Below are 15,829 nucleotides of genomic sequence, written 5' to 3'. Positions count from 1 at the left end.
CCTAGAATTTAATATAATTTAGTTTACCTCTTTCTGTTAATTTGTATGTGCTATTTATATCTTTGTCTTGCACAAGTACCCTCAAAATTAATATAAACACCATTATTTTCATATTTCATGTCTATAAAAATATTATTAATTGATCAACTTCAATAATTTTTCCTAATTAGACAAAAATCTCTTAGTATATATTTATATATACAAACATAAACAAAACTCAGGTTTAGTACCAAGATAACTGAACCTTCAAGTTCATACTTCCTTTCTTTAAGTTCATAATTAACTTTCAACTTAAGGGAATCACATATGAAGTTATATTCAAAAGTTCACAAATGATGAGCAAGGTTTCAGATGAAATACGTATAATACAACATATTTATACATTTATATATTTACAATTTGTAACATTTATTAAATTTATATCACTGTAGCACTGTCATCCTATTGTTCATCGATTTGCTTGAGCGGGCACCAGTAATATCTCCATTTTGAGACTTGTTATTGTCTCTGGCATTTCAAATACGACACGAGTAGCTTGCCAGGCTCTGCCAATAAAATATATATGTACATTTAAATTTATATGCATTTATATAAAATTTATATACACTATATAATATTTATACAGCACCCAGAATTCCCAGGTGGTCTCCCATCCAAGTATTAACCAGGCCAGACCCTGCTTAGCTTCCAAGATCAGATGAGATCGAGCACGTTCAGGATATTATGGCCATAGCAGTGCATGGGGCATTCGCCTTGCATGGGACTGTCCCAGGTTCAATTCCTCCATCTCTCTCAGAGAGCTGGGCAAGCTACCAAGAGTATCCCGCCCCCACAGCAGAGCCTGGCAAACTCCCCTGGCCTATTCTATATGTATCGTATTCGATACAAAAACAGTAACAAGTCTCACAATGGAGATGTTACTGCTGCCCTCTTGAGAAATTGATGAGCAACTGGATGACAGTGATGACAGTGATATAAAATTTATATGGCCTCCGACCTGAGTGGCCACAGTTATTATTTCTTGGTTTAGCGTAGTAAGTATGGTCTGTTTCTTTCAAAATCACCAGCCATCTCAATCACTCTATTCCAAATAGCCCATTAGCTTATTCTAACTTCACAAAAACTATCAGTGAATAATAGAAGCTGCACAAAACCTTCCTAAAGAGAACATAACCTTAAACCTTCAGTAGAGGCCCCTCATCAATCAGAAAGAGGGCCTGAGAGTAAGGAAGAACTCTAGAATAGGAACAAATCTGCCATCAGCAATAAAACAACCAGAGTCCCACTCCTCCCGCGGCAAGAGGGAATAGGAATAGGCAACCACAAAGTTCCAACTCTATACTTCCACAACAATATGAAAAGCAGTGAAAATCTTCTCCAAGAAGAGAGGAAGAAGAAAATATTCCAGAAACCTCAACAGGGGCTACTCACATCTACGACCTCTCATATAAAGAATTCAGAGAGGAAATCTTGAGGAGAGTCGAGGTACTCCAAGCAACCATTGGAACAGACATCCAATAAACTAAGAGAAGATATAAATGAAGCATTGAAACTGTCCACCAAAAAAATGCAGGAAAAAATGAGAGCAGAAATTTCAAAGCTATGAACAGAAATCACACAAATGAAGGAATTGGTAGATGAATTAAAGATCTCAGTATATGCCCTCAACAATAGAATGGCTACAGCCAAAGACAGATCAGTGAGCTTGAAGATGAGCTGCACAAAGCTTACAGAAAACAACAAATAATGGCAAAAGACCTCAAAATGGCTATAGAGCAAATCAGAGTCCTTGGAGATGACTTCAAGAGGAACAACATAAGAATCATTGGAGTAACAGAAGCACAGTGAAGTAACCCCAATGAAAAAAAAAACACAGTGAAAGACATCATTGCTAAGAAATTCATAGAGCTAGAGAAGGCAGGCATCCAGATCCAAGGAGTCCGAAGAGTACCAGCAAAAAGAGATCCGAATAAAAAAAACTCTATGGCATATCATAATCAGAATGTCAGATGCTGTGGATAGAGACACAATTCTGCAAGCAGCAAGGTCAAAGAAGGAAATCACATACAAAGGAGCACCCCTCAGATTTATGGAAGACCTATCAGAGGAAACTCTCCGAGCCCAAATTCAATGGTGGGACAAAGTGAAAAAACTCAATGAAATGAATGCCTCACCAAGAATATTTTATCTGGCCAACCTGTCACTCAAACTGGAATGAACCATACACTATTTATTGGATAAACAACAGCTCAGGAACTTCATAGACTCAAAACCAAACTTAAAAGAAGGTCTAAAGGGGCTATTGTAAGACAAGGAAGAACCCCATAAGAACAACAAACCCCACAGAAAGATGACACAAAACCCCATGACAATAATCTCTTTCAATGTCAACGGCCTAAATGTACCTATCAAGAGACACAGAGTGGCAAAATGGATCCGGAAACTAAACCCAACATTTTGTTGCCTGCAAGAAACACACCTGAACAGCCAGAACAAACATAGATTCAAAGTCAAAGGATGGAAAACAATCCTGCAGGCAAACAACTCCTTCAAAAAAGCTGGAGTGGCCATACTAGTATCCAACAACATAGATTTCAAGCTAAAAAAGACTTGAAGGGACAGTGAAGGTCATTTTCTATTTATCAAGGTATATGTACAACAGGAGGAAATCACACTCTTAAATGTATACCACCTAATGAACGACCAGCTAAATACATAAAACTCCTAAGAGACTTTAAAGAGGACATCACTAACAGCATATTAGTAGTCGGGGAGTTCAACACCACCTTATCACCTCTAGATAGATCAACAAGAACAAAACTCAGCAAGAAAACATGGACTCTGAGAGAAGAAATTTAAGAGGGAGGCCAAATAGAACTATACAGGGCTTTACACCCCCAAAAGAAAGAATACACATTCTTCTCCAGTACATACGGAACATTTTCCAAAATAGACCATGTACTAGGCCACAAAACATACCTCAATAGAATTGGAAAAATAGAAATTGTGTCAACCATCTTTTCAGACCATGGTGCTCTAAAGATAGAAGTTATTCATGCACAGACACGGAGAACCAAATCAAAGACCTGGAAATTGAACAACTCAATGTTGAACAATGAGTGGGTCAGGAAGGAAACCAAGGAAGAAATCAAAAGATAGCTAGAAATAAATGAGAATAAAGACATGAGTTACCAAAACATTTGGGATGCAGTTAAAGCCATGTTAAGGGGAAAATTTATAGCTCTGCAAGCTTTCCTCAGGAAGGAAGAAAGGGCCTACATACATAGCTTGACTTCACAGCTCAAGATCTTAGAAAAGGACCAGAAAAAAAGAACCCAAACCAGACCTAAGGAAAGAAATATTAAAAATTAGAGCAGAAATTAATGACATGGAAACTCAGAAAACAATCTGAAAGGTCAATGAAACCACGAGCTGGTTCTTTGAGAAAATAAACAAGATTGATAAACCGCTAGCAAGACTCACAAAGAGAAACTCACAAAGAAAGAGAGAGAGAACACTAATTAACCGAATCAGAAATGAAAAGGGGTAATCACAACAGAAACCAATGAAATTCAAAAGATCAGCAGAGACTACATTGAAGGTCTGTACACCATGAAACAAGAGAACCTAAAAAAATGGACGAATTCCTTGATTCCTACAATCTCAAGACTGAGCGAAGAAGACCTGGAATACTTGAATAGACCCATTAATATCAAGGAAATTGAAACTGCAATCAAAAGTCTCCCCAAAAATAAAAGTCCAGGTCCAGATGGATTCACTGGAGAATTCTTCCAAACATTTAAAGAGGACCTGTTGACAGTTCTCCTCAAGATTTTCCAGGAAATTAAAAAACAGGAACTCTCCTAAACAGTTTCTATGAGGCACATATTTCCCTAATACCAAAAGCAAACAAAGACACGACTAACAAAGAAAATTACAGACCAATATCCCTGATGAACACCGATGCAAAGTTCCTCACCAAAATATTAGCAAATAGAATCCAACAACTCATCTAAAAGATCATATACCATGACCAAGTGGGATTCATCCCAGGGATGCAAGGATGGTTTAACATTCAGGAAATCAATCAACATAATCCATCATATTAAAAAAAGTAAAAATAAAAGCCATATGATTATATCAATAGATGCAGAGAGAGCATTTGACAAGATCCAACATTCATTCATGATGAAAACACTCACCAAAATGGGTTTTGGAGGAACTTTCCTCAAGATAGTCAAAGCCATCTACTACTAACCTATGGCAAGCATTGTCATCAATGGGGAAAAACTAAGGGCCTTTCCTCTAAGATCAGGGACAAGACAAAGATGCCCACTTTCACCACTTCTCTTCAATATAGTACTGGAAGTTCTAGCAATAGCAGTTAGGCAAGAAAAAAATATTAAGGGCACTCAGATAGGAAAGGAAAAAATCAAACTCTCACTATTCGTAGACGAAGCCTAAAACCTCTACTAAGAAACTCTTAGAAACAATTGACTTGTACAGTAAAGTTGCAGGCTATAAAATCAATATGCAGGGCCTTCTATATGCAAACAATGAGACAGAGGAAAGTGACATGGAAATAGCAATCCCGTTCACAATTGTGCCCCAGAAAATCAAATACCTCGGAATCAGCTTAACTAAAGAAGTAAAGATCTCTACAAAGAAAACTATAAAACACTACTCCATGAAATAAAAGAGGACATGAGGAAATAGAAACATATACCCTGTTCATGGATAGGGAGAATTGACATTGTCAAAATGGCAATGTTCCCCAAAGCATTATACAGATTTAACGCAATCCCTATAAGGATACCCATGACATTCATCAAAGAAATGGATCAAGCAATCCTGAAATTCATATGGAACAATAAACACCCATGGGTAGCTAAAGGAATTCTTAGGAAAAAGATGATGGGAGGCATCACCCTCCCCAAACTTAAACTTTACTACAAAGTGGTAACAATTAAAATAGCATGGTACTGGAACAAAGAGAGAGCCGCAGACCAATGGAACAGAAGGAATATCCCTACACACAACCCCAAATATATGATCATCTAATCTTTGATAAGGGGGCACAAAATGTGAAGTGGAGCAAGGAAAGCCTCTTCAACAAATGGTGCTGGCATAACTGGACAACCACATGCAAAAGAATGGGTTTAGACCTCGATCTGACACTATGCACAAAAATCAGATCAAAATGGACTAAAGACCTCAACATTAGACCACAATCCATAAGGTACATTGAAGACAAGATTGGCAAAACCCATCAAAATATTGAAGCTAAAGGTATCTTCAAAGATAACATGAAACTAAGCAATCAAGTAGAAATAGAGATAAACAAATGGGACTATATTAAACTAAGAAGCTTCTGCACCGCAAAAGACACAGTGACCAGAATACAAAGGCAATCTGCATAATGGGAAAGGATATTCATGCAATACCCATCCAATAAAGGGTTGATATCAAGTTTATATAAAGCACTGGTTGAACTCCACAAAAAGAAAACATCCAACCCCATCAGAAAATGGGCCGAAGAAATAAACAGAAACTTTTCCAAGGAAGAGATACAAATGGCTAAAAGGTATATGAAAAAATGCTTTTCATCACTAATCATCAGGGAGATGCAGATCAAGACAACCATGAGATACCACCTCACACCACAGAGAATGGCACACATCCAAAAGAACAAAAGCAACTGCTGTTGGAGAGGATGTGGGGAGAAATGGACCCTTCTACACTGCTGATGGGAATGCCGTCTGGCCCAGCCCTTTTGGAAAACAATATGGATGCTTCTCAAAAAAGTTAGAAATTGAGCTCCCATTTATTCCAGCAATACCACTTCTGGGAATATATCCCCCATAAACAAATAAAAGTATATTCAAAATGACATCTGCACTTATATGTTCATCATGGCACTATTTACAATAGCCAGAATCTGGAAAAAAACCCGAGTGCTCGAGAACAGATGACTGGTTAAAGAAACTCTGGTGCATTTATACAATGGAATACTATGCAGCTTTTAGAATAGATGAAGTCATGACGTTTGCATATAAGTGGATCAGCTTTGAAAGTATCAGGCTAAGTGAAATGAGCCAGAAAGAGAGGTACAGACATAGAAAGATTGCACTCATCTGTGGTATATAAAATAACAGAGTAGAAGACTAATACCCAACAATAGTAGTATATAATACCAGGAGGTTGGCTCCATAGCTTGAAAGCTGGCCTCACATGCTGGGGGAAAGGCATCCCAGATAGAGAAGGGAACACCAATGAAATGTGATTGGAGATCCCACAAGGGAAGGGAAATGCCTGCTGAAAGTGGACTAGAGACTGAACATGATGGCCACTCAATACCCCTATTACAAATCACAAGATCCAAAAAGAGAGAGAGAGAACAAATTGGAATGCCCTGCCACAGAGGCGTGGTGGGGTAGAGGGATGGATTGGGGGGTGGGAGGGATACTGGGTTCATTGTTGGTGGAGAATGGACATTGGTGGAGGGACAGGCTCTCGAACATTGTATAAGGGAAACACAAGCATGAAAATGTGTAAATCTCTAACTGTACCCTCACGGTGATTCACTAATTAAAAAATAAATTAATTAAATTTAAAATAAAAGGACTTGGCTCTGAATAAACTATGTAAAGGACTCAAGGAGAAGAGAAAAACAATGTTTACAAGACAACAGAACACTAAGAAGGAAGTTACAAATAGACATAGATTAAAGTTCCCAATAAACCTAAACTACCTGAGGCTATATTATCCTATATGTATACATCTTAACTCCTTTACTATCTCTTGTCAAATGAGACATTTTAAAATTAGCTTAGTAAATTTATGGATACATAATGATCATGGATCAGAAGAATCAAAATTGATGTCTGCTATCTGAGATGGACTATGGAATTAGCACAATACCAAACTACCTAAAATATTTTCGTGTCAACGTGGCAGGCTTACTCTAAGACTTAGATGAATATGGTAGGACATAGAAGGTATTTAAATTATTTAAAGAAAGAGAAAATACTAGTGTAAACAGTATTAGATTTCTTATTGTATTGAAGAATTACAGTGAGCAAAATAGTATTGTTTTTAGACTTAGGGTAGAGTAATAGAAATATGAAGTTGAATTAAAATGTTTAACAAATAGTGTGACAATTATTGGATATCTAATGGCAAAATTATTGAACTAGTCTGAAAAGCACAGATATCTTTACGTCAAATGCATAAAAATATTTATCTCAAAACAACTCATTGACTAGCATTTTAAACATTTTACAACTATATAACTTTTCATAAAAAACACAGGTAGGAATCTGTTATTTGTAATATTAAATTTTGAAAATATTTATTTTTTGCCCTCTTTCTTTGAGCCACACTTGGCGGTGTTCATGGATTACTCTAGAATCTGCACTTAGAGATCAGTCCTGACTGGCTGCAGTGGACCACGTGCGGTAGCAGAGATTGAAACCTGTTAGCCATATGCAAGGCAAGTACCTTGACTCATATTCCATTGCTGTGGCCTCTATTCAGAGAGTATCTGCTGTTCCTGAGTTGGAGGGTAGATCCTAAGTACTATGCAAGTTTCAATTTGCTTTTCTGGTAGATTTTGTGCTCAAATGTCTATGGCAATTTAAATACTCTGCTTTCACAGGTATCTGGTGACCCATATTCTAAGGATCTCCAGACTCCTCATATGATTTGACTCACTTCATGCTTTTCTGAAAAGAGATCCTCCGTTCTTCATGTCATTTATTACTTAACCTTTCTTTTTGGCTTCATTCTCGCCACTCCATTTTGCTTCCTTTTCTTAAAACTTGCTGTCCTCTCTCTCTGGTCTTTGAGATAATTTCTTAGATTGGAAATAAAAGTACAATTTAGAAAAGAACAGGTTGATAAAATTAAACTTCATCAAAATCAAATGCCTGATCCTGGGCCAGAGTGATAGCTCAGCATAGAGCAGTTCATGTCCTGCACCTAAGATCCTCAGCATCAAGTGCTCTTCTAAACATTTGGAATTATACAATATTCAGGCACTAAGCCAGCAGTCACTCCCTACCATTGCTGAATGTGGCTCCAAAAATTAAAAATAAGATAGAATCAGTGCCTGTGCTTTGTGAAAACATGGAGAAAAAGAGTCTGAGAATGGGGACAAAAATTTGCAAGTCGTGTATGTGATATCACTGTATCACTGTCATCCCGTTGCTTGAGTGGGCACCAGTAACGTCTCCATTGTGAGACTTGTTGTTACTGCTTTTGGCATATCAAATATGCAATGGGGGGCTGGAGTGCTAGTAGAGCAGGTAGGGCATTTGCCTTGCACTCGGCCGACCCAGGTTCAATTCCCAGCATCCTATATGATCCCCTGAGCACCTCCAGGAGTAATTCCTGAGTGCAGAGTCAGGAGTAAGCCCTGTGCATCACCAGGTGTGACCAAAAAAGAAAACAAAATATGCTATAGGGAGCTTGCCAGACTTTGCCCTGTGGGCGAGATACTCTCAGTAGCTTGCCGGGCTCTCAGGGAGGGGCAGAAAAATCAAACCCGATCGACTGCATGCAAGGCAAATGCTCTACACACTGTGCTATTGCTCCAGCCCTGTGAATCCTTCAATTGCTCAGTTGGTAGAATGGAGGACTGTAGGTGTGTGTATTTGATAAAACACTTAAAATTCGGAATGCATGTGCTCAAAATATACCTTTAAAATTGACAAGAGCAACAATGTAGACACTACCAAAGAAGATACATGAATGACTAATGACAGATCAAGAAACTCCATATCTTTGTTCATTAAAAAATCCATATCAAATTATGAAAGCATCCCATTTTATTTTAGGGTATATGAAATTAAAAAAATAATCATAGCAAGGTTTGGTCAGAATTTGGATACGCTAGAAACCTGGGAGTGAAAAACTGTATAACTACACAGTTTGGAGTATTGCATGGAAGTTTTTAAATAAGTTAAATATATATATCTACATTATGTCTCACTCTTTCTATCTATAGATATATAGATATATTTTCAAGAGAGAAAAAAGAATATGATTGCATAAAATGTTCTTGAATATTTGTAGTAGTTTTATTTTTAGCAACCACCCAAATGGAAACATAAACTATAGTCAAAATGTTAAGAAATTATACAATGCAGAATGTTCACAGATGTAAAAAATTAGGAATTTTCTAAAAGAACAATTTTGAAACATGCACACCAAAATTGACCAATAAAAATAGTCATTCAATATAATATCTATTTTTTTAGTTAAAATGTAGAAAAGCTTCTATATCAATACAAAACAGATATAATATATAACCTGTTGGTGAAGTGGACAATGCATTCTAGGAAGGGCAAAAATGCAGTGTTCAAAAATGATGCAAGTGATTTATATGATAATTATCTGATGATGGTGATTTTGTGATGATAAGAAAAATAAGAGAAATACATAATCTCATGAGTAATTGATTCTATCAGTTAGCTTTTAAATCAAATCCTGGTATTTGCAAACAAGTCACTTACTCTCACACATTTGCCACTTTGTAAGCCTCAGTTGATTAAAACAGGAATCACCAGTGTGGATCAATACCACATACAGAGATAAAACTAAAGGCATCTTACTTAAAATGTATAGAAATAACTGTGTAGCTCTAATTCATGTCTCTAGTCTATTTCTGATGAGCAGATCAACCACCTTGATGCTCTTTTCATGATCGTGGTAGGAGAGAAAAATGGTGAAAAGAAGAAAGGAAGGCATTTGGAATTCTTGATTTGGAAAGGCATAGAGTCACTCCTGATTCTGTTTATTAAAGCCAGTCACATAATCAATTCAGAAGTACACCTCACTCATTATGAGGTCACAGTAATGGACACTGTTGCAGAGATGGTTGAAGTATTGGATCACTGAGGCAATCTAACGGACACAAAAGATAGAATATTTTCCTCAAAAGAATCAATATGTCTTGAAAGAGCGTCAAACAAGTCAAATTTCACCTTACCTTAATAACTTGCTTTATATTTTAAGTTCTTATCTACTAAAACTATGCATACCAACTCCAGTTAAGAGATTCCAACACTATAGAGTCAAATACAATTCAAAATTGGCATTGTCAAATAAATTGTATGCAAAATACAACTCGAATGTATTATTTTAAAATAACAAAGTCCTTCATTCTACAAAATAACAACAACAACAGCAACAGAATCTGAAAAAAATCTACCCTTTCCATCACCTCAATTAGCTTTACAATCATCTCAAATTAGCCCTCAGCTAGTATTGTCCAATTGCAAAACTGTGGTGACGTTGATATATGTAAATTCCTCAGTTATCATATCTTTTCCAGCTTGCAAACCCCATTTACCTCATTGTATTATTTTTAAACTGTTTGGAAGTAACACTTGTTCTAAATATTCTTTAGTTTTTACATTTCCTTCATGCCTCTAAAAAATATCAAAGAATTTTAAGGCGATTTGTGTGTACATAGGTTTTGGAAAATGTTAAGTGGAATTACTCATCCCCTTGGATTGGTAATTGTGCTGACTAATAGAGCTGCCCACACAGTGTTCTAGTTAGTAGAGAGGAAGTTAAAACTTTGAGTATCTTTTGGTCAGATGCTCTAAAATAAAATCAGATACTTTGAAGGGGAAAATGTCATATTTGTTAAAATGCTTTGGCAATAACTGTGTAATCCACATGTAAGTATTTTTCCACAGTGAAATGCAAAAGGTTTCAATGGAATTTCATGTGAAATAAAATTTGTACTTTAATCTGAATGTAAAATATTGCAAAAGCCTTCCTGTGAAGTATAACCATAACATTCAAAATGAAGAGAAAAATATTCTCAAGACATTTTCATTCTCTGGCATTCTTGTGTTTGCTCATAGCAACAAAGGGACTAGGAAACAAAAGGTTTAATTAGACTGTCTTAACAATATATGTGAGATTCTCTGTTATCTGTTCTTTAAAACTCACCAACTCAAATAATGTTTGTATAGAAAACCAAGCTTGTATATATTTCTAGGAACCTTCCGTCAAAACAATATTTTTTTTTTCTGGCCATTAATGCTGCTGAAAGTGAAGAGCCAGGTAGAAAGGAAACATTGAGTGTTGAAAAAACATTTATTACCTGTTCCATAAGCACGAAGGAAAGTAAACATAAAATAAGAATAGACCTAACCTTGGAGACTGAAATAAATCAAAGAGGCAAGACTCTGAGCATCCCCATCTACCCTTTTGATCTTATTATTATGTGAAAAAGAAGGAGAGAAAGGCCTGCTGTTAGGGAAAAACAGATCAAGAAGGGAAAGGAAAATGTCAAGGAGAAAATGAGGTTAAAATATGAAATCATAACTAAAGGTAGCAATCCTGGTTTGCATGGAATGCCAGCATTACAAAAAAAAAAGAAGGAGAAAGAAAGAAAAAGAAAAATAAACAGTGGCAGGGAAAGAGAATGAGTGAAACAGGAAGAAATAAATGAAAGAGGTCTTAAGGTTATTTCCTAAATATCCAGCTAACCAGTTCCTTGACTTTTCTGCTGAAGAATGATATTATGGGGGAAACGTGGATTGCGTGCATAAGTTCATTTTGTCATAAAAATAAAGTAGGGGGGCTGGAGTGATAGCACATCAGGTAGGGGTTTGCCTTGCATGCAGCCAACCCGGGTTCGATTCCCAGCATCCCATATGGTCCTCCAAGCAACACAGGCGTAATTTCTGAGTGCAGAGCCAAGAGTAACCCCTGTGTATAGCCAGGTGTGACCCCCCAAAATAAATTAATTAAATAAAATAGGGATTTAGGGTGCTGTCTTTGTTATTCTTTTTCACAGGAATTCCCAGTCCATCAGAGTATGTTGCCTCATTTTACAGGATTTTTTTTTTCAAATGAACATCTTATCCGAGTGATATTTCTTTTTACTTTTGTTTTTGTTTTGGGATCATACCCCTGGGATGCTTAGGGTTTACTCTTAGCTCTTTTTAGGAATTACTCCTAGAGGTGCTTGGAGGACCAAATGAGATGCTGGGGATTGAGCTAAGGTCAGCCATGTGCAACGTAAGTGCCCTACTCTCTGTACTATCTCTCTGGTTCCAAAGAGATACTTCTTTTTGATTTTTGTTTTGTTTTATTTTGTTTTATGGTCCACAGCCATCTGTGCTTAGGGTTCTGCCAGATTCTGTGCTTAGCAATCACTCCCAGTAGTGCTCTGGGTACCAGAGGCTGTGTTGGGGATCTAACCCAAATTAGAGTTGTGTAAGGCAAGAACCTTAACATCTGTACAATTTCTCTGCCTTCCCCCAAGAGATATTTTATAATTATCTGCTAAAATCTTTAAGTCCTAAAATAGTGATACCTGAATTTTCAAGCTCAGAAAGAATCAAATGTGAGAATGCAAATTATCTTCTGGTTCATGACAATGATGAAAACAATTCATAAACCTTTCTAAATCCCTTAGCTCCCACAGGTGCTTCCTTTCAGAGGAATGCAGGATATACTGTTTATCCATTTTTGCTTAATTAATAAAACTGAGAAATCAGGATAGCTCAATTTCCAAATAATAACCAGGCAGGGGGGTTATTGTAACTGTTTGCATTATTGGCCTTGACATATGCTACATCTTCATTACCAATTTTCACTATTTAAAATGCCCTTAATGGTCCATTTAGTCTTTTAAAATTAGCCAGGCAGATATTTCAGGCTGGGAAATATACTCAATGTTTCCAAGAAGGGGAACTGGGGATGTGACTACCTAGACAACCTTTACTCTGGAGAGTTACTAGAAAGAAGCTGCTAGTGTCCTTCTATAATGACACAGGAAAGATTTTACAGTATGTTATTAAAAAGGAATATGAAAACTAAGAATCATGTTGTGCTAAACCAAATCATTGTGTGTGCCTACTCATAGGAAACAGGCAACTGGAATATAGCGAGTTGTTATTATCCATATGTTATTTGAATTAATATTATATTATCTTATTTTGTACTGATTTTTTATACAACATTCTTGGCATTTTGAATGTAAATCTACTAACAAGAGTACCTCTGCATATATATTTAATTTTCACATTTATAATTATGCATATGCATGTATAACAACAAAACACTTTTGGCTCTTTGTATATAAACTCCCATGTGAAATAGGATTAGGCAATCTGCCCATGTCAGGATTCTAACTTAATTTTAGTGTCAATATAAAACTTCCTGTGTTATTCTGAATTTGCATAAATTCCTTACCTATCTTATGTTTTGTTTCCTTGTGTGTTGCCCATTTCATCCCACACGTACTTTCAGTGATAAGATTTTCTCTGTTGCTGCCAGCATTTATAGTTCTAGTTTTTTTCAATTACTTACCAGAAACTGTTTTTCTTTTAGATTAGAATAGAAATAAAATCAATTGAGAAATAATAGTTTTAGAAGAGAAAAATTGAGAAAAAATATTTTTAGTTTTAGTTTTAGAATCTTCCCATATCAACTTTATATCTCAATAAGTAAAATTAGGAAAGCATCAGTAGCCCAACAATTAAAATAATCATTTTAGATATTTAAATAAGCTCAAAATAGCCTCTTAGATATATATTAATGAGAAAAGCATTACTATTTTAAGCATATATGATAAAAATAATTATTATTTTAAAATGTAATAAAACTAAATTATTCTTGGGTTTATTATAATAAAGAGAGAAATTAATTTTAAGTAATTAAAAAATGAAACAGCAAGCTATACTGGGATTCTTGGTGGTGGAATATGAGCACTGGTGAAGGGATGGGTATTCGAGCATTGTATAACTGAAATTTAAACCTGAAAACTTTGTAACTTTCCACAGGGTGACTCAATAAAAAATTTAAAAAAAATTTTAAAAAAGGCCAACAATGGTGTCAAAAATTGCAAGCTTCATAAACTTCTTTGTAAGTCTCTCAAATGTTCCTATAAATAATTTTAAATGGTGAGGAATATATATGGTTCAGGGGCATTTGACTTGATAGCATTTGACTTGATGGCATCATGGTCTGGTTTCAATCCAGCACACTACAAATAAATAAATATTTTAGAAATTAAAGCATAGGAAATAAATAAATGACATTGTGTAGGATATCATCCTGAATAGAATACGAAGAACACTAGACAAAGGACAACCATGCAAGCAAGCTGGTTCTAAAAAGGATTCAGCATGATTGACCATATCCACACAGTGACTAAGCTCATTGAAGTTTCTCAAGAGTTCAAGATGCTACTCTGTCTAACGTTCAATTTAAAGAAGGTCTTTTGATTCTGTTGAGACTGAAGTGGTCATCGAAACCCTAGCCATACAGGGCGTTCTAACACAGTACCTCAGGATCCTTCATGAGCTGTGTTACGGATTCATCACCAGGATCTCACCATTCTACAAGGAAGTAATTATAAACTTAATGAGAGGGGTTTGGAAGGGTGATACCATTTCACCGAAACTCTTCAGTGTCACCCTTGAGAACGTCATGAGACAACTGTAATGGGAAGGAATGGGAGTGAAGATAGACAGTCACCAACTGCAGCACCTCTGCTTCATTGATGACATCGTTCTAATAACACCAAACAGCCAAGTGGCACAAATGCTGGCCAACTTTGACCAAGAGTGTGGAAAGGCCGGACTGCAGCTGAATCTCACAAAGACAATGTTCATGAAAAATGAACTAGTTCCTGACATTACATTTGTTCTAAATGAAACAGACATATCTGAATGCAGCAGCTATGTGTACCTTGGACGAGAACTCAACATGAGAAATGACTTGGCACCAGAACTGCGCAGGAGGAAGAGAGCAGCGTGGAACAACTTCAAGAGTGTCAAAGAAGTTGTTAAGAGGATGAAGAACCTCTGACTCCAGGCACATCTTTTCGACTCCACCATTCTTCCTGCACTAGCATATGCCTCAGAAACCTGGGCCCTACGAAAACAGGAAGAGAACGCTATTAGGGTATCTCAAAGAGGAATGGAAAGAGCTATGCTTGGAATATCACATTTCACTCAAGTGAGAGAAGGAATCTGGAGTTCTGACCTCCGTCGACAATCAAGAATCAGGGAACTGTCTCACTTGCCAAGGCTTCAAAAATCAGATCATGTAAATCACATAATGCAATTTAGAGACGACCACTGGACTAGAGCTGTTACTGACTGGATTCCATAGGATATCAAAAGACCGCATGTCTGCCCACCTACAAAATGGTCACACTTCTTTGTCAAAACCCTGAACGAATAGTTTGAGGCTCTTCCTGTTCCTGGAGTGAGCAGATAACATTGGGCTACACTAGCACGCAACAGGAATGAATGGAGACATTTCTGGCACCTGCTTGAGCAAACAGAAGATCAATGGGATAATGGGATGACAAGTGATACAAGTGACAAGTGTAGGATAACATTGGGTTTGTCCTTTTTGCCTTGCTGCAAGGAACTTAGTTTCCTTTAAAGCAATATCCATTCTGTAGGGACACAGGAAGACAGTTAATATTATGCTTTGTAACTTGAGAGCTGATTGACTCCAATAATACTTACTCTTGGACTTTTCCATTCTAAACTCAGTTTCCCTTAGTTCCTAGCACCCCGAAAGAAGGTTCCAGTGAGGACGGAATGGACCCAGAGCAAGCTGTGAGCTACCCTGGCATCAAAATGGGCCAGGCCAAAGTGCCACAATACTCAACTATAAATTTAGAGCATGATCATAGACAAATGCTTTCATGATCCAAAAGTAACGATAAGACTAGGACCCTGCTGGTTTTAGGAAGACTAACCTGAGCTGAGGACTACTGTGGTCTAGAAAATATAGTGAATGTCCTCAGTAAGAACCAAACTTTAAGTTTGATATATCTCTT

General features: G+C 36.6%; 1 pseudogene; it reads right to left on the bottom strand.

The window, feature by feature from the left end:
* Window positions 1-616: 616 nt before the first annotated feature.
* Window positions 617-735, bottom strand: LOC129404750 (5S ribosomal RNA; annotated as a pseudogene).
* Window positions 736-15,829: the final 15,094 nt, after the last annotated feature.

This window comes from Sorex araneus, chromosome 4, assembly GCF_027595985.1.
Source record: "Sorex araneus isolate mSorAra2 chromosome 4, mSorAra2.pri, whole genome shotgun sequence".
NCBI lineage: Eukaryota > Metazoa > Chordata > Mammalia > Eulipotyphla > Soricidae > Sorex > Sorex araneus.
This window is presented reverse-complemented; position numbering and strand designations above follow the sequence as displayed.